The following is a 22,176-nucleotide window of genomic DNA, read 5'->3' as shown; positions in this document are numbered from 1 at the left end:
TTTCATAAGCAATTTACTGTATTGCAGACACAGCGTCAGAATGTGGCCTTCCTTCTGGCAGAGAGCCGAATGAATTATCTCCCAACCATCCTATTAGGTCAGGACTACTTTCATCCCTATTTTAAAGATGGGAAAACTAACTCTTAAAGAAGTTAAGCTATTAAGTGGTGGAGCCAGGATTCAAACTCAAACAGCTCGATTTTAGAGCCCAAACTCCTACTTTTCATACTGTCTTTCCATATCGTCATGAAGTAGGGGAGGGGTCAAGGTATTTTAAAGGAGATAGGAAGGGCCCTGCCCAAGAATAAATAGTGGCAATCAAGAATGAAACAATTACCTAGATCTCTGGGCAAGCAAACCATTCACCGTCAGTCAGATTCCATAGTTTCCATTACCATAGAATGTAATCAATCTTTAAGAAGTTGGTATTTTCACTAAATATTACTCATATCTCTGATCCTTCACCCTCACCAATGCTCAGCTACTCCGTTGTGTCAAAGCTAGAAATATTTCTGGTTAAGCTCTAGCTTGGCAGCTTTCTGGCTGGCCAGAATCCACATACAGGGCCAGCAAACACTCTCTGAAACTGCAGCAATGGCAGCTCCAGATACAGCCAGATCTGCCTCACATGCGATACTGCATTTGTTACTGACAAGACCTGGCACCCGCAGGAGGCAGCCTGCCAAAATCAGACTGCAAGGCCTGCAGTGCACATCTTGCTGAGGTTATGTCCCCATCCCTATCTGAGTCACAGTGGAGTCACTTCTTTCATCCCTTTCCTCCCCAACATCCCCCCCAGCCCCCGACCCTGCAAGCCTGCTCAGCCCCAACAGCTCAGGCTGTGACAGTGACTCCAACCCCAGGGAGAAGAGCACCTGTGCTATTATGCCTTTCCTTCTGCACACTCCAAATTTATTCCCCAACAGTGGAGCTGTAGCACTGCTTTCAGACTCTGCTCTGGAAAGCAGGGGGTGGGCATGCGGGATCCGAGTTTTCGTCTGAGCTGTAGATAAATGAGAGGCAAATCCAGGAATGAAGTAGTGATGCTGAAAAGCCTGCCAACCACTCCTTTTATGAAGCAATAAGGGATGGGCAAATGGTGCATTTGGCTTCTCTTTGGAGTAGCTACAAGTCCACCATCCATCACCATCTTCATTTTTGTTTGTTTCTACAGATATCAGATGTATCACAAGTATCTGGTCCTTTATGTGTGATAACCATAGTTCTCACCCTCTCTATCCCTCTGTCTCCCTCGTGCCAACCGCCAATGCCAAACAGGCCTGCAGTAACCTCACCTGAACTGAATCTGAGCCCCGGAGGACTGTTTCAAGCAGACAGAGGCTGCACAGAAAAGCTGCCTACCTCATCATTCATCAAAGCTCTCTTGTTCTGTGTTTCTTTTGGAGTCTGATTACAAGAATGTTGAGGGGGAAAGATCTGCAGAGGGCATGTCAGACATTGATTCTTGCCAGGGTTTTCTGGGTCTCTTAAAGGCAGCAGCCCTTACTGAGACTATTCCTTGAGGCTTCTGTCCCTTTTCTGTCTTTGACAAACAGAAGTAGCAGCTGGCAATAGAAGCCACTGGGTGGGCAGACTGTGAGCAGAGAGGATATTCACTATGCTCACTGATATTACTCACAACCTGTCCATTAAATAATAAGAATCAGAGCATCTTAGGGTAAAAAGGCTTTCCAGGTACCCAATCAGTAACATGTGCAAGGGGATATGGCTAGACAGGGGGGCTGTCAGTCCTTCCTGAGCCACTTGTAACTCTTTACAACACTGCCTCAAAAAACTCCCTAACTAGGGGAGCAGAAAAGGGAGCATGGCAAGACAGATGTTGCCTACCTCTGCTGAAAAGAGGAGGCTAAGCAAATTCCCACGATACCCATGAAGTTCCAGAGGTAGACTGCTCCAGGGCTGTCCTGTCCCAGGCACAAGCAGTTCATAGGAAGCCTTTAAGAAGTGTGAATTAATCTAGGAAGCCCCCACGTGCATCCCGCCAGCATGGAATTCCACCCTGACTTCCTCAGGTGCCTCAACAAATGGGCAGCATTACCCAAAGTGCACCCCACCCTCAGGCATCCCCTCTGGGCCCCTGCAGGAAAAGAAGCACATGTTTGCTGAACATCTTTGATGGGCCTCTATTCACATCATTTTATTTAATCTTTATTACTAGGCCATAAATGGTATCTCCAATTATCCTGATCGCAAGATGAGAAAACTCAAGTATGACTTGTTAAGGAATTTACCAAAGGGTCATACAATTAGGGGCAAGTGGGGTTGAAGCCAAATTAAGGTTTGCCTTGACTTGTCAAAGAGGTTGACAGTGGGGACAGGAAACGTGAGAAACCAGCAAGAGTCTAAAGTCTCGGGGGCATTTTGAGGGGGACATCACAGTTTCTCTGGCTCCAGAACCTGGAACATCCCCTTCTCTACCTTCCAGCTGCAGTGGTGACTCAGGCCCCAGAGTCAAGTTTGGAGTAGCCCAGTGACTCACTATCTAGGCCATGTTTTGACTAGTCCATGACGAGACTGGCTTCCTCCCGACTTCCTAGAGCTCTTCTACACAGCAGATTTGAAGGAAGTGAGAATGGATGTCCCCACCCCATCCAGCAAAAGAAGAGTCTCTGCTAAGAGATACCACCTGCCACTGTGGTCAACTAGTGATGCCACACTGCTGAGCATCACCCCTGCCCCACAACCTGCCTGGAAGGAGGCGCTGCCCTGGCCCCCACCCCCAAGAGCCTCTGCATGGGCACTCAAGGGAGATCCCCATCACCCCCATCTCTAGGCCTGTCACTCCAGGACAGAATGGCTGCTCTGTCCAAGGCAAAATGAGCTACTTCAGGCTTGTACTGCTGCTGCTGCTTCAAAGACAAACAATGGTCCCCAAGAAGGCAGCTGTGCCAGCCCCGGTCCTCTGCCCATGCATACGAGGGGCAAGAAACAATGGGCCACTGAAAGCCAGCACGCCTGGGCCATGTGCCCAGGCTGGAGGCCCCTCTGCACCCTGGCCTACCAATACACTACAAGTGCAGAAAGAAGAAAGGGGCAATTTATACAAACGTGGAGGAGGAATTTCTCACAGTTCCATCACGTGCTTAGCCCAGTATGCACCTGCACACGTGTATACACACAAAGACACACTCACACCGCCCACACCATGCTTCATCACACCAACTCAAGATGCCTTTGCAAATCCCGTTTATAGTTGGATAAGAGTTCCTGGGAGCTGGGGGTGATGAGGTCTTTGTAGGTTTTGTCCTTAGAACTACACTGAAGAAGTCAAGTTCTCACTTTCTAGAAGCAGCTGTGTCTCAGGGCTATAAATGAAATCAATGGCCATCCAGAAAGCCAAAGTACAAAGGTCACCATGAATGACCTGAAGTGATACATGCCAAAAATGGCCTCCCCTGGGCACTTCGCCAAGCCCATTTGTTCAGAAAGTCTTCACTGAGCTTCTACTGTATGACAGACCCTGTGCTAGGTGATAATGACTGGACAAAACAGGCCCAAGCCCTACCCTATTGAAGTGTGGCTTGACAAGAGGAAGGAAAAGACAGGAAAGACTGTCTCATTGCTTTTGCTTCAAATATTCTTTATTATAACATATCCATGGTAAGAAGCCCCCACCTAAAGACCAAAGATTTAAAAATCATCGGTAGCTGGCAAAGATATTAGGCAACAAGACTAAGAAAATTTCAATGCCCTCTGATTGTTTTTCTATTTTGCTTTACAAAAATGATACTTGAATAAACTGCAGCGGCCCTTGCAAAAGGGACCAAAGTTTTAGAGCCAATTTCCTGAAAATCAGAGTTAATCTTTGGTTAATATTTCATTCAAAGATTCGAGTCAAAATTTAACCTCACTATTCCGGGACTAGCCCGTGACGACAGTTGCACAATCTTGTGAATATACTAAAACAAAAACCAAACAAACAAAAAAGTCCCACCAAACAGTACATTTCAAAGCGGTAAATTTTATGGTACTTGAATTATGTTTCGTTAAAAAAGTTGAACCCCATCAAAACAGCATGTCCTGCTGAGTGCCATCCTGCCAACTAAGCGGAAAATGGCCCAACAAACAGGCACCAAAAGGAGGAAGGCATTCTCGGTTTCCATTTCTCCACTTGTATGGGCTGAATTTCAGTTCTGCATTGAACATTCTTGAAGCAAATCTTAGAAGCTGTCCCTCCGGACAGCAGACTTGGCCAGGACAAGGAACTCCACTGGCAGATCACCATTCTATCATTTCCAAAGGGTGTCGGATCAAAGCCTGGAAGGGAACATTTTCATGCATGAGCTCAAATCTAGGATCAGCGCACACGTCCCGGAAAGCTTCCCCAAAGACATGCTGACTCTTTGTCCAGGCTTGGCCACAGCTGAGATCCTAACTACACCTGTCCTGGGAGTTAGAAGGAAGTTCGTTTTCTTTTTAGGAAGATGCTGAAAGTTCACAAAAACGGATGAAATTCAAAGAAAACTAGACCTAATAGGATATTGATTGCTTAACAAAAACAGGGCCCTGCTACAGTGACAGTCATGCAGACTCTAAATTATACAGCAGCTGCCAATGCCGTGACACAGTCGTCTAAACACTGTCCACACTTCAGAGAACCCCAGGAAGTCCACCAGTCAGCAGGCACTGGGAGATTCTGCTCAGCTCGTTGTTTCCAGTCCAAAGGTAGTAGCCCCATTTGGTCCCTCTTTCAAAATTCACCTCCTTCTTCAAGAATTTTTTCTGATTAAGTAATACGGAACCTCTTTCTATGACTCCCACATTTCTGAGGAGAAAATGAGGGTGGGGAGGCAGGCGGGAGGAAGATGTAAACTTCCAGGAGAATAACCCAGGCATGTCTTTCCTTTCTCCTTGAAACGCTGGCATCTGGGGGCAGGAGCTGCCACCCCCACAGGCGGTGCTCAGAGCCCGCGGGACAGCAGCTCAGCCTGGGTTCCCCACGGGGGGCCAGGCCTGCCGCCAGTCTTTTTACACAAAATTTGCCTTGCCTGCTTTTCAGCCCTTCACAAACACATGATGTCACCTCAGCCACCTCAGGAACAAGAATTCCTACTACCTTTCAAGCAAGTGTTATGTAAGGAGACAATCGACGCTTTCACTCATTTGGAGGCTCTACCCTCCATATCTCTTACCAAGACCTCTTAACACAGCAGTCATCAGCTCCTCTCAAAGCTGTTCCCCGGGAAACAAAATGCTGGAATGCCTTGCCAAGTCTTGCTTTTTACCTGCAGATTGCCTTTCTACAGACTCAGTAATGGGAGGCCCTTCGAAAATTTTTTTTATGAGAGCCCAGAGAAGGGAAAGGAATTTCTGGGGATCACACAGTCATGTAGCTGCAGATCTAAGCCTGAAACCCAGGCTCCTGGGTTTCCTAAACCAAAGTTCTTTCTTACTCTTGTTGCAAATATTTATTTGAGCACCTTCCAGGTACTCTGAAAGTACAAAGACAAAAGTCCTCCATCAAATTTAGCAGAGTAGTCAGGAACTACCGAGTTAGGAACTGTAGTCAGGAGCTGTAACAAACACAGAGCAATAGTAATATAAATAAATGAGGTATGCACACAGTATTTTGAGAGCAGAGAGAAGGCACATTATCACCCTGAAACCACTTGCTATATATCACATCTTTCAGAGGCTGATTGAAAGTTATTACTTATCTCTGAGTAGTTAGTATGCCAAAAAAAAAAAAAAAAAGAGCCATCAAGCTACTCTTAGTAAACTACAAAACAGCAAATATTCTTCCTCACAGAGAGTGATGGATGGCCTTTTTCCTCTTTACTTGACTGCATATGACACAGAAACAAACCTCAGTTAACCCAAACCATCAACCAACAAATAGCTACTAAACTTCCAGAATATGCGGATTTGACATATTTTTCTTCCTTGCATCTATATCCTCCCTGAATCTTAGTCCATGTGCTTTTAATAAAGTTGACTTCATCTCTGTCCTCTCCAAAGTTGGCGGATGTAACCTCCAGGCCCTGTTGAGGAGCTACAAAACCTGCAGACAACGTCAGTCTGAGACAGCGCCACCATCTTGCCACCACAAGAGGAAAGCCCTTTTGAGAATGGAGCCGACCTAGCGGAAGCAGAGCTGAGATATGGGAAAGGGGAACTTGGGCCCTTGAATCAATCATAGCCGGATGCCAGCCCTATTCCTGTCCCTTTCCATTTCTATCAGTTGCCATAAGCCAACTCATTTCGTTGCGCTGGGGTTCTGGTATCTTGCAAACAAAGGATTCCTAGTGAACAAAATAGGAAATTCTCAAGTATTCAGAAGCATGAAAGTCCTTGTCCTCAAGGAACTTGCAATCTAATCACGAAAACATGATCAAAACATATAATACTTTTACAAAAAATATGTAATTATTTATATATTATATAATTATGCAAGGTATATAATTAAATATATAAATTTTATGTTATTGTATACTGAAAGAATGAAACTGTGAATAAATATTACAAATACAAATAAAGTACTTGTTTTATTTTCTTGGGCTACAGACTTTATTTTCTTGGGCTATAAAATCACTACAGATGGTGACTGCAGCCACTAAATTAAAAGACATTTGCTCCTTGGAAGAAAAGCAATGACCAACCCAGACAGCATATTAAAAAGCAGAAACATCACTTTACCGACAAAGGTCCATCTAGTCAAAGCTATAATTTTTCCAGTAGTCATGTATGGATGTGAGAGCTGGATCATAAAGAAAGCTGAGCAACGAAGAATTGATGCTTTTGAACTGTGTTGTTGGAGAAGACTCTTGAGAGTCCCTTGGACTGCAAGGAGATCCAACCAGTCAATCCTAAAGGAAATCAGTCCTGAATATTCATGGGAAGGACTCATGCTGAAACTGAAGCTCCAATACTTTGGCCATCTAATACGAAGAACTGACTCATTGGAAAAGACCCTGATGCTGGGAAAGATTGAAGGTGGGAGGAGAAGGGGAGGACAGAGGATGAGATGATTGGATGGCATCACTAACTCAATGGAGATGAGTTTGAGCATGCTCCTGGAGTTGGTGATGGACAGGGAGGCCTGGTGTGCTGCAGTCCATGGGGTTGCAGAGTCAGACACAACTGAGTGACTGAACTGAACAAATTTTAAGTACTCAGAGCAGTGGAACTAACATTGTTAAAGGAAGACTCTTGGGAAAGGCTAAACTCTTGAGAGGGAGATACCCGGCAGAGTAGGGCTCCAAATCTGTGGAAGAAAGGAGAGGCTAAAGAGAGAAAATGCGAACAAAGAGAAGTCTGAATTAGTATTCTGAGAAAAGGTGAAATTTCAACCAATGTAAGGAAGTGGAGACAATATCCCAGAAGAGAAAACATAAGCCAGGAGATGGGAATGTTTGAGCAAGGCTTCTTTGTGAGACACGGAGGAGGCTGGCCTCGCCGGAACAAAGGGTGACGGGAGGGCCGGGTCAGAGATAAGGGCGCGCAGGGAGAAGCAGCCCCATTGGCTGACAGGGAAGTTTGGATTTCAAGAGGCCGGAAATGGAGCTAGTGAAAGTTTGTGTCATGATGCAAAAGATCAAGAGTGGAGAAGGTCTTCTGGATGGGTTTCTAGATCTTTGATGGAGTGAGCGTTAACTCACAAACCAGGCTGAACAGTACAGAGGTCAAACCAGTAGGCAAATCCCAGGAATGGAAAGGCCCTACACATACAGACGCTAGTAACAGTACATACTTAGCCACTGCCGCAGCCGCTGCCGAGTCGCTCAGTAGCGTCCGACTCTGCATGACCCCAGAGACAGCAGCCCACCAGGCTCCCTGTCCCTGGGATTCTCCAGGCAAGAACACTGGAGTGGGTTGCCATTTCCTTTTCCAATGCATGAAAGTGAAAAGTCAAAGTGAAGTTGCTCAGTTGCGTCTGACTCTTAGCGATCCCATGGACTGCAGCTCATCAGGCTCCTCCGCCCATGGGGTTTTCCAGGCAAGAGTGCTGGAGTGGGTTGCCATCGCCTTCTCCGAATCACATACCTGATCACTAGTAACAGGACACACTTTAGAGCCAGTGATCCTGAAGCTGGTGAGTTCCTATGCTGTAGTGAGCACACTGGACACACAAGAGAGATGCTTGCGTTCAATAAGTGTTTGAGTGGCAGGAAGGAGAGGTGGTGGAACCTGGAGTGCTGGCCTCTCTGGCTTTCCCTTCACTACAGTTCTCTGTGTTGAACTTTACGTTTGGCCATCTTCAAAACTGTCTGCCCTGGGCAGTAAATCACCCAAAAGTTATGGAAAAGAGACACTTTCCTCTCCTTGTATTAACTCCACACTGCCTAAGAACAAGGCATGCAACTTTGGAGACAAAGGGAAACCAGCCAGGGGGAAGGAGGTGGAGAAAAACAGCCTTGAGAGTTTCTGCAGGACGTCGATTCATTAACTTTCAAGCCCCCAAGTGAACACACAGAAAGCAACCTCATAAAGCCAATGAGATGGGAGGGTATGAAGGGGAATATTTCAATGAACTTTAATCATCAGGATTGCTCTTGGCAGGCCGCCTTGGTTCTTTCAAGTGACTCAATAGAAAGTCAAAGACAAAAAGCTCCCAAATGAACAAGCTGCCACACCAAAAGCCAAAGTAGTAATTTCAGCTCCTAGGCTTTGCCTGAGATGTTTAAGAAACAGAATTCCTGAGGTCCAAAGTCTAGAATTAACTTGTACTACAAACTATAGATTTGGAATGAGATGACCAACAGCTCCTCTGGCAAATGTCACCTAGTCTGATGCCCCTGATTCATTGCTAGAGGTAAAGTGGAAGTCAATTCCCAAGGACCATGATAATTAACCAATAAGTCTAACAAATATTTCTCATATACCATCTCTGTGCAAACAGCTCACTGAAGCACACGAGAAAATATAAGGCATGGTCTTGCGCTCAAGAAGCTTATAATCCATTTGGAAAAAAGACTAAATGTAAAAGCATTCAACCATATAGACTGTGCTAAGTGCCAAAATAATGGCCCCAAATCATGCTCAGAGAGGAGATCAGTGTAAATCAGAGTCAGCCTGAATTAGTATTCAGGCATTGAATTGGGGAGGATTGGTAAAGAATCAGCCTGCAATGCAGGAGACCTGGGTTTGATCCCCTGATTGGGAAGATCCCCTGGAGAAGGAAATGGCAACCCACTCCAGTATTCTTGCCTGAAGAATTCCATGGAGAGAGGAGCCTGGCGGGCTACAGTCTATGAGGTTGCAAAGAGTCGGACACAACTGAGCAATTAACACTTTCACTTTCAAGGGTGACGGAGGGCTTCCCTGGTGGCTCAGATGGTAAAGAATCTGCCTGCAATGCAGGGGACCTGGATTTGATCCCTGGGTCAGGAAGATCCCCTGGAGAAGGGAATGGTAATCCACTACAGTATTCTTCCCTGGAGAATTCCATGGACAGAGGAGCCTGGCGGACTTGAGTCCATGGAGTCACAAAGAGTTGGACAGGACTGAACACAACACACACACACACACACACACACACACACACACACGTGATAGAGGAAGGAGGGCTGTGATTACTAGAGCAAAGGTGAGGAGACAGAAATGGGCACACCAAGCCTAGGAGGCGGTGTGAGTATAGCACAGAGTCTTGAAGGGTATGGAGAAAAAGAGCAGGGTGGAAAAGCAAGAACGGGCCCACATGCTCCACGAGCTGATCCGCTGTTCCAAAGGGATCTTTAAACTGTGGACAAAGCAAGGTAGGGGTCTTGAAAAGCAGAAGGTCAGCACAAGGAGAGCCGAAAACCCAAGACTCCCCTACTAATCAACATCTGAAAAGATGAAGTGTCAGTTTCAACCTGTTCACTACAGTAATGCACAACAGTAAACTATATGCTGCTCAAGGTTCCAGCACAACTGAATGGAAAACCAACCAGGTCAATATTAAAACCCAGACCCTAAATTCCTAGAGAGCTGGCTCTGGAGGATTTACTTCATTTTGTGCAAGACCCAGCTTGGCCTATGGTATTTGCACGTTGTTTAAGATTTAGTTCCACCGGCAAGGACTAAGTCCCTATTAGCTGTTGGGAAAAGGGACAAAGATGACTACAGAGGATCAGGAGATTCACTTGGCTTTTAAAGTACCTATGGAACTTCCTACTTGAAAATGCAGTTTTGTTTTCCAATCTGGAGTTCTCAGGAGAGGTCAGGTCTGGAAGGAGACATTTGCAAGGCACCATCAGCAAGTAGATGGGAATATGAAGTTAACCATGAAAGCAAATGTGGCTGCCCATAGCAAACATGGAGAATGAAAGATGTAGGTCTAAGCCTGGGGACATCCTCATGGAGGTGGAGAGCAAAACAAGAGGAGACAGGAAAGTAGACTGAGAATGGAAACGGATGGATCAAGGTGTCAATAACTGCAAATCACTTAAAGAACACCGCGGGGCAAACAGTTTGTTAACCTGGCAATCATGACTGACAGCCTGCTATGCATCACCACGCAAGACCAAACAATCAGCCTCTCATGAAGCTGTCCCAGCCTCTGAAAAGTCCCTTACATTCGCGCTCTCTCCTTCCCTTTCTCCTCATTCATGCTTCCCTGTGATGGCTCTCACAAATCAAGTGGAAGCTTTTGCCTCTATAGCTCTGTTTTCTGGGACAGGGGTCCCCGACCTCCGGGCTGTGGATCAGCACCTCCTGTCAGATCAGTGGTGGCATTAGATTAGAAATAAAGTACACAATAAATGTAATGCACTTGAGTCATCCTGAAACCATTCCCTGCCCCTTTGTCCATGGAAAAATTGTCTTCCTGGTGCCGAAAGGCTGGGAACCGCCATTCTAGTGAACCCAGACTAAGACACTGTTCTAGCCAGATGCTGGATGGATAATCTTTTTCTTGATGAAACTTATTCCCCAATGAAAGTATCTGCTTAGTAGAGTCTTGAGAATACCTAACATTCGTGGACTCAGCATATTTGTGAAGTGATTGGATAAAAACTGATGTAATTGACTACAATTTGTTTTCTGTGCAAAGGTAAACTGACTCTATGAAAGTTATGGGAAGGTATACAATCTGTAATGATCAAAGATGCCATTTATTAAATACTTTCGATGTGACTCATAGAATGTTGAGTCACCATTCAAGTGTAAACGTATGTTTTCTCATTTAATCCTGAAAACCTCCCAGTGGGATAAGTTTGCAGTAAAGCAGAATGGTTAAGAGCCCAGACTTTACATTCAGAAAGACCTGGCTTTCTCTCTAGCTCTGTCACATGCTAGCTGTGTATCCCTGAATAAGACACTTAATCTCTCTAAGTCTGTTTCATTATCCATAAAATGGAGTTTGTAACAACAGCCACACGAGCGGATTATTATAAACAGCAGAAGAGATAATGTAGACAAAGTGTTTACTATATGCCAAGTACCTAGTATATACATGGGGGAAAAACAGAAACAGTGGCAGATTTTATTTTCTCAGGCTCCAAAATCACTGTGGACGGAGACTGCAATCATGAAATTAAAAGACGCTTGGTTCCTTGGAAGAAAAGCTATGACAAAGCTAGACGAGCTTATAAAAAAGCAGAGACATCACTTTGCCAACAAAGGTCCATATAGTCAAAGCTTTGGTTTTTTCAGTAGTCATGTATGGATATGAGAATTAGACCATAAAGAAGGCTGAACAGCAATGAATTGATGCTTTTAAACTGAGGTGCTGGAAAAAACTCTTGAGACTCCCATAGACAGCAAGGAGATCAAACCAGTCAACCCTAAAGGAAATCAACCCTGAATATTCTTTGGAAGGATTGATGCTGAAGCTGAACATCTAATACTTTGGTCACCTAACGTGAAGAGCTGACTCATTGGAAAAGACCTTGATGCGGGGAAAAGATTGAAGACAAAAAGAGAAGAGGGAGGCAGAAGATGAAACGGTTAGATAGCTTCACCGACTCAATAGACATGAGTTTGAGCAAACTTGGGGAGATAGTGAAAGACAAAGAAGCCTGGCTGGCATGCTCCAGCCGTGGGGTCACAAAGAGTTGGACACAACTTAGCAACTGAACAACAACAAAGTGTCTAGTAAGATTCCACTAAAAGTCACCCATGATTCCTCCCGGTTCCCAGATGGGACCAGAGAGGCTCAGAGAGATTAGTTAACTGCCTGAGGTCACCAACATAGTTACAGATCACGACAGGGTTGGAACCTAGATGTGTTCAATTCTAAAACTGGGGCTCTGGGAAGTTCCCCTGGAGAAAGAAACAGATACCCACTCCAGGATTCTTGCCTGGAGAATTCCACAGACAGAGGACCCTGGCAGGCTACAGTCCAAGGGGTCGCAAAGAGTCAGACATGACTGAGTGACTTTCACTTCACTTTACTTCAACCACGCTCCTGTATTTTTAAAATTAAAACTGAGATATGGACTCATTTTGTTCCCTTTCATACTGGAATCCTATCATTCTAGTTTGGTTAACAAAAGTGATACCTGAATTTCTTCAGCTTTTCATACAAAAGTCCTCATTCTTATTGCCTTAACTCTGAATGTTTAAATATTTGGGGTAGAGTGGAAAACACCTTTATATCATTTCTTCTTGAAGGAAATAGTAGCAAAAAGTCCATGCCCACCTAGAGACACCATCAACTGGAGAGGCAGCAGAGTAAAGTCTGGGTTACCATTCAACTTCCTATGAGCTTGCTTGGCACACAGAAAGTGCTTACTAAGTGGCATCTATGAGCACTATTGATTGTATATGACTGGCCTGCCTATAACTGGAAAACAGACAGCTTGTGCTCAAAATGCCAGCTCCATCACTTCCTGGCTATGTGACCCTGGGCAAATTACACTTAACTTCTCTGTGCCTCAATGCCTCCATGTGTCAAAGTTCATTAATAACAGAACCTACCTCTTAGAGTTTTCATGAGTTAATATTTGTAAAGTAATTAGAATAGTTTCTGGTACATTTTAAGTACTATCTATGTTTTTGTTAAGTATATAAATCAGATCTATCTCATGGATTCCTTAGAAGGTATACAAAGTGATAAGAATTAAATAGAATAAATTGGTGGCTTTCTAATTTTTACAAGCCAACACCTACACCACAACAAGATATCATGAAACAATAAATATGCCATAAAGTCTGATAATTTTTATATTTGAAACACTAGTTGTGGCCCACTAATTTGATCTCCTGACCTAGTAGGTCTTGACCTGCAGGTTTAAAAAGCTCTGGAATAAACCACATGGCTACCAAAGGCAGAACCAAAACAGAGCCTTCAAACGACTCAGCTCCTTCTTCATGGTTATTAAATCAGAAAGGACTCAAGTTTCACTTCTCGCTCGAAAAGAAACTGTAAATTCTGGGTCCTTCTCCTATCCCTTCCACATTTCACATGAACACTGGAAACTCAGAGAGTGCCAAGGAACCAACAGATACTTCCTGTCCTCACAACTCCTGTCTCTGTCGTCCCACCCAGCGTGTCACCACTGTGCAGCAGGGAGAATTCGCTGGCCTGTCCTTTGAGTTTCACCTTCCGGATTTTGAGGTTCAGCAACTGTAAATCACGTTGCTGACAAAGGTCCGCCTAGTCAAAGCTATGGTTTTTCCAGTAGTCATGTATGGGTGTGAGTTGGATTATAAAGAAAGCTGAGCGTTGAAGAATTGATGCTTTTGAACTGTGGTGTCGGTGAAGACTCTTGAGAGTCCCTTGGACTGCAAGGAGATTCAACAACTCCATCCTAAAGGAGATCAGTCCTGGGTGTTCATTGGAAGCATTGATGTTGAAGCTGAAGCTCCAATACTGTGGCCACCTGATGTGACGAACTGACTCATTAGAAAAGACCCTGATGCTGGGAAAGATTGAGGGCAGGAGGAAAAGGGGATGACAGAGGATGAGATGGTTGAATGGCATCACCGACTTCATGGGCATGAGTTTGAGCAAGCTCCATGAGTTGGTGATGGACAGGGAAGCCTGGCGTGATGCTGTCCATGGGGTCGCAAAGAGTCAGACACGACTGAGCGACTGAACTGAACTGAACTGTAAATCAACCATCACACCTTCCAAGCAAAAAAGCTACTGATCTAACTCAACAAGGCAATGTCATTATAGATGGATTATAAACAGAACAGATGAAACTTATTAATGATTAAGTTGGGGAAAAAAGAGTTCTTATCTCCTAGAGATAAATACTGAAATATTCAAGTATGAATAATGTCTGGTATTTGCTTCAAAGTGATGGCGGGGGTGGGGGGGTGGCAGCAAGCATATAGATAAAGTAAGACTGGCCATGAATGGAGGATTTTCGAAGCAGGGTGATAAGGATATGAAGTTCATAACACTGTTCTCTCTACTCTTGTGTATGTTTGATATGTTTCATAATTAAAGGTTTTTAAGAATCGAATTAACGGCATGTAGCAAAAAAAAGGCTTAAAAAGACTCATAATAGAGGCAAAAGAAGATCAGCAAAACAGAACAAATACCCAGGGATGTTGTACAGAGCCATTTCCTTAAAACAAAAGAACTAAATCTGTGGGAGAAAAGGGATATGACACACCAGGAAATGTACATAAAAGAATCAACATTAAGACAGATGCTGTTTAAATTTCTGAACTTCAAGGATAAAGAAAGGATAAATTAAAAAAAAAAAGGAGATAAGAAACAAATTGTCTAACAAAGTACGGGGAAAAATCAGAGTATCAGAATTTTTTTTTTCTGGAAAAATCTCAATTTTTCCAGATTGTTCCAGATAACCCTCGAGGCCTGAAGAAAGTGGAACTATGTTCTAAAAGTATTCTAAGGGAGAGCCACAGTGATCCAAGAATACTATGGCAAGCCAAGTCACCTCAAGTCCAAGTGTGAAAAAGGCTCAGACATTTGCCAACTTGAAAGATCTCAGCTTATACAGACCCATGAAGCCCTCCTGAGACAGAAATGCTGCACGCAGCAGCTCAATCAAAACAAAACCACAGCAACAAAGAAGTGGTCAAAGAACAGACGGCAGATACGGCTCCAAGACCTCAAAAATGCGGGCACGGGGGTCAGGGCATAAACGTTAGAAACACTGCCAAGGAAAAGATTCAGATAAGCTACAAAAACTGGGAGATGGGAAAGAGAGGTACAAGGAAGGGCAAGAATGTGAATCACCTAATCCTTCCAGACAAGTGATCAGTCAGTCTGTCAAGAAGTGAAGATTTAGCTTAAAATGTAGTTTAAAATGTTAGCAATGACTTCAGCCTCCTGATGATTTTCACAATCATTTTCTTAACCTTAGAGAGAACTTAAGGACTGTGATCTTTTGTGGAAAAGAAACATTTAGCTGAAGTTCACCAGTTTCTTTCTTTTCACTTCAGTTTCTTTTTCTTCTGTAAAATGAAATTCAATTGTTTTTATTTTTAAAGCACATATGGCACAATGCCACTCTTTCACAATTATTTCGCTCTTGCCAACCACCATTCTGTTTCCATGAGTCGAACATGTGCACTGGAAGAGAAAGCCCACGTGCCTGGCACAAAATCTCCCACCCCCACCCTCCCTTCCCCGACCTCCCTGTCTCAGCTCCTAGCCTAGGTTCACCTTCCCACCTGCACACTAGAACCCACCCCTCCTTGCTCACTCAAGTCCCTTGCTGCTAAAATTACACACATATTCGTATCATCATTTTCCCTCTTTGCTGGATTAAATACATAAGCAAGCAAACATGCTATGGTCCCCCCATCTAATTGAAAAAACAAACTGCTACTTGATCTTCTCCTTCCTCCCCAGGTACTTTTTTTTAATCTTGCCTCGTCTTTACAATAAAACGCACAATGCTTTTCCATACAATGGTTGTCTTTAGCTCACTGTAACCAGGCTTTTGCTTCTTCCACTCCCATAGACGATGACGAAAGTCGCTAAGTCGTGTCCAACTCTTTTCGACCCCATGGACTGTAGCCTGCCAGGCTCCTCTGTCCATGGGATTTTCCAGGCAAGAATACTGGACTGGGTAGCCTTTCCCTTCTCCAGGGGGTCTTCCCAACGCAGGGATCGAACCCAGGTCTCCCACACTGCCGGTGGATTCTTTACCAGCTGAGCCACAAGGGAAGCCCGTTCCACTCGCATGGTGGCCCTAGTGACCTCCGTGTTGCCAAATGCAGCCAATTCTCGGAACCCGGCTTACTCTACCACCCCCAGGCCTGGACAGAGGGGATCACTCTCTGGCCCCTGGGACACCACCTTCTCTTGATATGCCCCTGGACTCACATTCTCAATCTCCTTTCCTCCTTCCTCCTCTCTCTCAGCCTCCAACTGCTGACACCCCAGGTTTCAATCAAGGGCCTCTCTTCCCTTTCTACTTGTTACCCAGCAGACCTCTCCCGGTTCTGCGCCTGATGACTGCCAAACCTGTATCTCTAGTCTGGACCTCTCCCTGAATGCCTGCCTCCTATAATGGACTGAACATTTCTTCTCGGATGGCTGGCAGGTACTTAGAACTTAACATGCCCAAAGCTGAATTCTTGATACACACCTGGATCTCCGTGTTCCCCATCTCAGTAATGACACCACCATTTACTTGCCAGGCCTAAAAACTAAAAATGTATTAGTGATTCTCCTCTCTCAAACTCCCAATCCAATTCAAGAGCAAATCCTGTTTGCTCTAGCTTCAAAACACAACCAGAGCCAAATCACTTCTAATGCCCTCTACCATTCCCAACTGAGTCCAACCCGGCATCGCTTCACCAGTTTCCTGACTGTTCCTGCCGCCACCACCTTCACTGCCCTGTAATCTATTCCCTGCTTATCATTCTCCAACACCTTCACATTGGAGAAAAAATGCTGCGGGCTTTCTAAAGCCTTACATGGCCCAGCCCCTTGCTGTCTCTCCAGTCTCTGTGTTATGTTCACCTTAGACACTAGTCTCCAGCAACACTGGCCTCTTATTCACAGAACGTGCCAAGCACACTCCGACCTTAGGGCCTTTACATACGCTTTCCCTTGGCCTGAAGCACACCACCCCCACCACCCCCCAACCGCATTCACACGGTCAGCTCCCTCACTTCACTCAATTCTTTTTGACCAGGTGTTACCTTCTCAGAGCAACCATGTGGCCACTCCATTTGCAAGAGCCCCTGACACTCTCTCTCTGTGCCGTTATCCCATCATATTTTTCCTTATGACACATAAATCTATTTAGTTATTTACCATCTCATCCTCCACCGGAACATACCCCCATGAGAGCATGGCCTTTGCTCACTACTGATCCCTGGTGCCACAGTGCCTCACACATAGTCAACACTCAATGTCTACTCACTGAATGAATGAATGCAGAACTCTTTTGGTGTAATGGTAGTTGGAACAATTTATTGTTAACTTCTTTGAAGTTTTCAGATTTGTGTATTTTTAATAAGCATCTCTTATTTTATAAGGAGGGCTTATTTTATAAGGAAGCAATATTCCTTTACAAATTAAAGCAGAAAACCAATCAAAAATCATGCAAAGGAGAGATGCATTATCTAATCAGGTCTGCTATATTTGGATGCGTGTCTTTGCCCCATTATTTACGATAGCCACAGAAGAGTTTACAATGTAATGCCCACAGGGCATTTTTCATAACTAATTAAACTTTTTAGGAGGAAACTTTACTGGAACAAAAGTTTTAATTGCCCAGGACTGACCAAAGAGTGTGAAGACAAGGCTCCCGGTTTTCCTAATTATCTCTTCTCACTATAATATCGTATTGCTGCCATAATCTAGATGCCAGAGTCTGTTAGCACCCTGCAAACTAAAGTATGAGGTCTTCAGTAATACCGAGAAAATATAAGTATCACTTTCGAACAAGCTGACACTTCTGAACACGTAATAACCAGGGTCACAGAGTCACAGGGGCCAGTGAGAAGAGGCTCACAGGGCCTCTGTGAGCTCCAGCGACACACACACCACCAGGAAAAGCTCTTGTCCCTCCTACCAACCCACAGCGACACCAAGAAATGCCATTCAGCCAACGGAGTGACCTGCTTCTTCCACCTCCAAGAGGTCCCAGGGAAAGTGGACGGCACAAGCCCTCCCCCTTGTCTCTAACGAGTGAGGCCTGAGTGGCACATGAGCTAGGCTGTGTTTTGGTGTCCCTCCATTACACCGCTCACCTCCAGTATTACCTGCCTCTTCTGCTCTTCCCATGATGAGGAAGGAAGCAGCAACAGCTTGTGGAGTAGTGATTAAGCGTCATGGACGTACTGTAGGAAGTGGGAGGTGGTGGTGGTTTAGTTGCTCACTCGTGTCCGACTCTTGTGACCCCAGGGATGGTAGCCCGCCAGGCTCCTCTGTCCATGGGATTTCCCAGGCAAGACTATCAGAGTGGGTTGCCCTTTCCTTCTCTAGGTGATCTTCCCAACCCAGAGACTGAACCTGGGTCTCCTGCATTGCAGGCAGTTTCTCTACCAACTGAGCCACCAGGGAAGCCCACTGCAGAAGGCGAAAGTGAAAGGCGCTCAGCTGTGTCTGACTCTTTGTAACCCCGTGGACCATACAGTCCATGGGATTCTCCAGGCTAGAGTACTGGAGTGGGTAGCCTTTCCCTTCTCCAGGGAATCTTCCCAACCCAGGGACTGAACCCCGGTCTCCTGCATTGCAGGCAGATTCTTTACAAGCTGAGCCACCAGGGAAGCCCACTGCAGAAGGTACCCATCCCAAATAGGATTCAAACCTTGGTCTCCTAACACATCCACCTACATTTCCTAAGGCTGTTGACCAATCAGTAGACTGTGAATCCCAAGCAGTTGACAAATGGGTTCTAGGATCTTCACATGACTAATGGCAGTCAGAGTAGTGACTTCATTATTTTATATCAATAATTTGTTTTCCCAATTTTTCCTTTACAATTGGACAGTTTAGAGCCTCTGTATATCACATGACTGTGTGTAATGGTTAGTGGTGACAGGTCAGATATCATTAACTAGGTCAAGGTGATTTTTACTTCTATTTCTTTTCAAGGTGATCTTTTTATTGTGGTAAAATATACCGCAATATTAAGTTTATCATTTTAGCCATTTTTAACTGTCAAGTTCTGTGGCATTAACATTCATACTGTGCAACCATCACCACTGCCCGTCTCCAGAACTTCCATCTTCCCCAACCACAACTCTATACCCACTAAACACTGACTCCTCATTCTCCCTTCCCCCTAGCCCCTGGCAACCTCCATTTAGGCCAAGGTGGTTTTGAGCACTCTGAATTTTTCTCATTTTTTAAATGCTTCACCACAAAGAATAAAATTTATAAGCATAGTGGGCTATTAGTTAAAAACAAGAAGCATAAGAACACTAATGATGAAATACTGTTGTCAATTAGTAGAATAAGAACAGTATTAAGTCATCCAATTCATAGTAAGATGATCTTCACAACTTACTATGGAGCATTCATCTGATTCAATCTTATGAAGCCAATACTAACAACATAAAACCTTGGAATAACTATTACCAAACTGACTTTTCAATTGTTAGAACAAAGGCATTCCGTGCCTACAGTGTGTTATTCCCTGGAAGATATGCAGTGGAAGCCATCTGTGGTAGTCCACCATTTAGAAACTTTTAAAATTATGTTGAATAATGTCATTTTTTTAGAGTGCAAAATACAAAAATTCTAAACATTAGGTCAAAAAATCAGGTTTTCCTTATCTTTAAAAAATATATTAGTAAGCCAGTAAATTTCCAACTACATTTTAATGAAGTTGGCCCCAAATTAAGCACAATATTTTACCTTTAAATTTATTTTGGCACATTCTTTCTTTCATAATTTATTTAAATAAATATTGCATATCATCTGCTAAATGAGAAAATAATAAAAATTATTTATATATATAATGGAGGCTATTAAAACTTTGTCTATGTTAAAATAAACTATACACTATAATTTTAATAATGTTGATATAAAAGAAAACATTTTATTTAAATTCACTTATTATAGTTTTTAAAAGTGACAACGAAAAGGAACAAAATTGGGTCATTTGTAGAGATGTGGAATGACCTAGAGACTCATTCAGAGTAAAGTAAGTCAGAAAGAGAAAAACAAATATCGCATATTAATGCATATATGTGGAATCTAGAAAATGGTATAGATGATCTTATTTGCAAAGCAGAAATAAAGACAAAGACATAGAGATCAGACATATGGATATCAAGGGGAAATAGGCGGGGAGGAGGTTGAATTGGGAGGTTGGGACTGACATATATACAATCTTGATATATTATGTATAAAATAGACAACTAATGAGAATCTACTGTCTAGCACAGGGAACTCTACTCAGTGCTCTGTGGTGACCTAAATGGCAAGGAAATCTGAAAAAGAGGGGCTATATGTTTACGTACAGGTGATTCATTTTGCTGTACCAAAGAAACTAACCAAACATTATAAAGCAATTATACTCAGACAAAAATTAGTTTTAAAAAAGTGTCATTATCTTTTAAATACTTGAGGGGATTCACAACATTATGTTACTCTGAAAGGAGTTCATAAATTCTAAAATGATACAAAACGCCAGTTTAATACAAAAGTCTTTTTGATCACACTCCAGTAACTTTAACCAACTTCTTTTCTCTTGATCCTGGGCCTGCCTTCCCAAGGACATTAATCTACCAGAGAAAGACTATAAAAGTTATCACACTGTGATGAGCCCTGAGTCAGGGGAAAAAGGGTGCTATCGGAATACACAGGAGACAAGCCTAACCTGGTCTTGGGCTCAGCAAGTGGCTCCAGAGGTCTTGGAGGATCAGAGTTAGCCAGAGGAAGAGGCAGGACCAGAAAGAACAGTTATGTTCAAAGGACCAGAGGCCAGAGAAAAGAAGCCACATGCAAGGAACTGAAAAAAAAAAAAAAATCTAAGAAATTCAGAGTAGCCGAAGCATGGAGTTTAAGTGAGAGAGTGAGAAATAAATAAATAAATAAGACTGATTAAAAAGAGAGGCAGGGATCAAGCCCTGGAGAATACTGCAAATAGTCTGAAGAAGAATGGAATTTTTCCTAAGAGCAATGGGAAGCCATTAACACATGAACTAGAAATTAGATAAGCAAACTGCAGTGCTTTTAATGACACAAGTGTTCCACTCCAACAGAGAACCAAAGTAGAAGGGAAATGTGAGACTTTTTATTTGCAGAGGATTCACGGTTTCTGAGACTCTTCTTATAATGTCTCCCTTAATCTGCATATCCCAAAAAAAGCGAAATGCAAATACCCCACAAAACACAAAAAGCCTTGTGCTTTCAAATATTAGCTCCCAAATAACCATATGCTCTGATCTTATGAGCAGATCAGTGCCATCATTCAGATATTAGAGGCAGCAGCAGGGAATCTACATGAATCAGATTTGGGTCCCTGGGTTTCACTTTCCTCGTCTGAGAAACTGTGATAAAGAAGTATTTATCCTCTGCCCACCCACCTCACACTCTTTGAAGGCCACATCTCAAAACAATTAAGTGGAAAGGATTTTACCAGCTGTTTTCATTCAGTCCCAGAGACAAGAAGTAAATGCTTCAGAATGTACAGTTAAAAGGCTGTCTGATCATCTCACACCTCTGAAAACACTTTCCACCGTTCAAACCCATAGATGAGTGTACCCACAATTTGTCAATGGGAACAAAATTCAGAGCAAATGTCAGCTGACGATTTAAAAAACACTAAGCTAAACAAAATCTAAACTAAAGAAAAGACATTAAAACTCAGCTCTTGATTCAATCTGGCTCCACAGATTGCCTTATGGGGCAGGCTTGGTCCAAATGCAGCTGAGTAAATCAGCCTGCATTTGGGAGACTAGGGTTCTAGATCTGTGATGTGCATAAATTCAACTCATTTGTCAAATTAGTCATGATCTTACAGGTCTCCAAAAGTTACTGCTGATTTTAAAAATGAAAGAGAAAATAAAAGCAATGTGTTGTGGGTTCCATCAGAGAAAAGCACTCAAGTTCCCACTGTTTTATCAAGATTTTTAAAGGACATTCTAGAAAATAGTTTTAAATTACTTTATGCATCTCCAGACTTTCTGGGCAGAAAGTGAAATGTGAAAGTGAAAGTCGCTCAGTCATGTCTGACTCTGTGACCCCATGGACTACACAGTCCACGGAATTCTCCAGGCCAGAACACTGGACTGGGCAGTATTCAGATCCTTCTCCAGGGGATCTTCCCAACCCAGGGGAGGGATCAAGTAAAAAAATTTATTTTAAAAATATATTTTTAAGACATTAAAATATGTTTA

At 43.5% G+C, this 22,176-nt stretch overlaps 1 protein-coding gene across 4 annotated transcripts in view; it reads right to left on the bottom strand.

Moving 5' to 3' along the window:
- SRGAP2 (SLIT-ROBO Rho GTPase activating protein 2) overlaps positions 1-22,176 on the bottom strand; it is a 250,476-nt gene that overhangs the window by 150,465 nt on the left and 77,835 nt on the right. The window lies entirely within an intron of this gene.

The sequence above is a fragment of the Capricornis sumatraensis genome, chromosome 14 (assembly GCF_032405125.1).
Source record: "Capricornis sumatraensis isolate serow.1 chromosome 14, serow.2, whole genome shotgun sequence".
NCBI lineage: Eukaryota > Metazoa > Chordata > Mammalia > Artiodactyla > Bovidae > Capricornis > Capricornis sumatraensis.
Note: the sequence above shows the minus strand (reverse complement) of the source record. Positions and strands in the feature narration are given on the sequence as shown.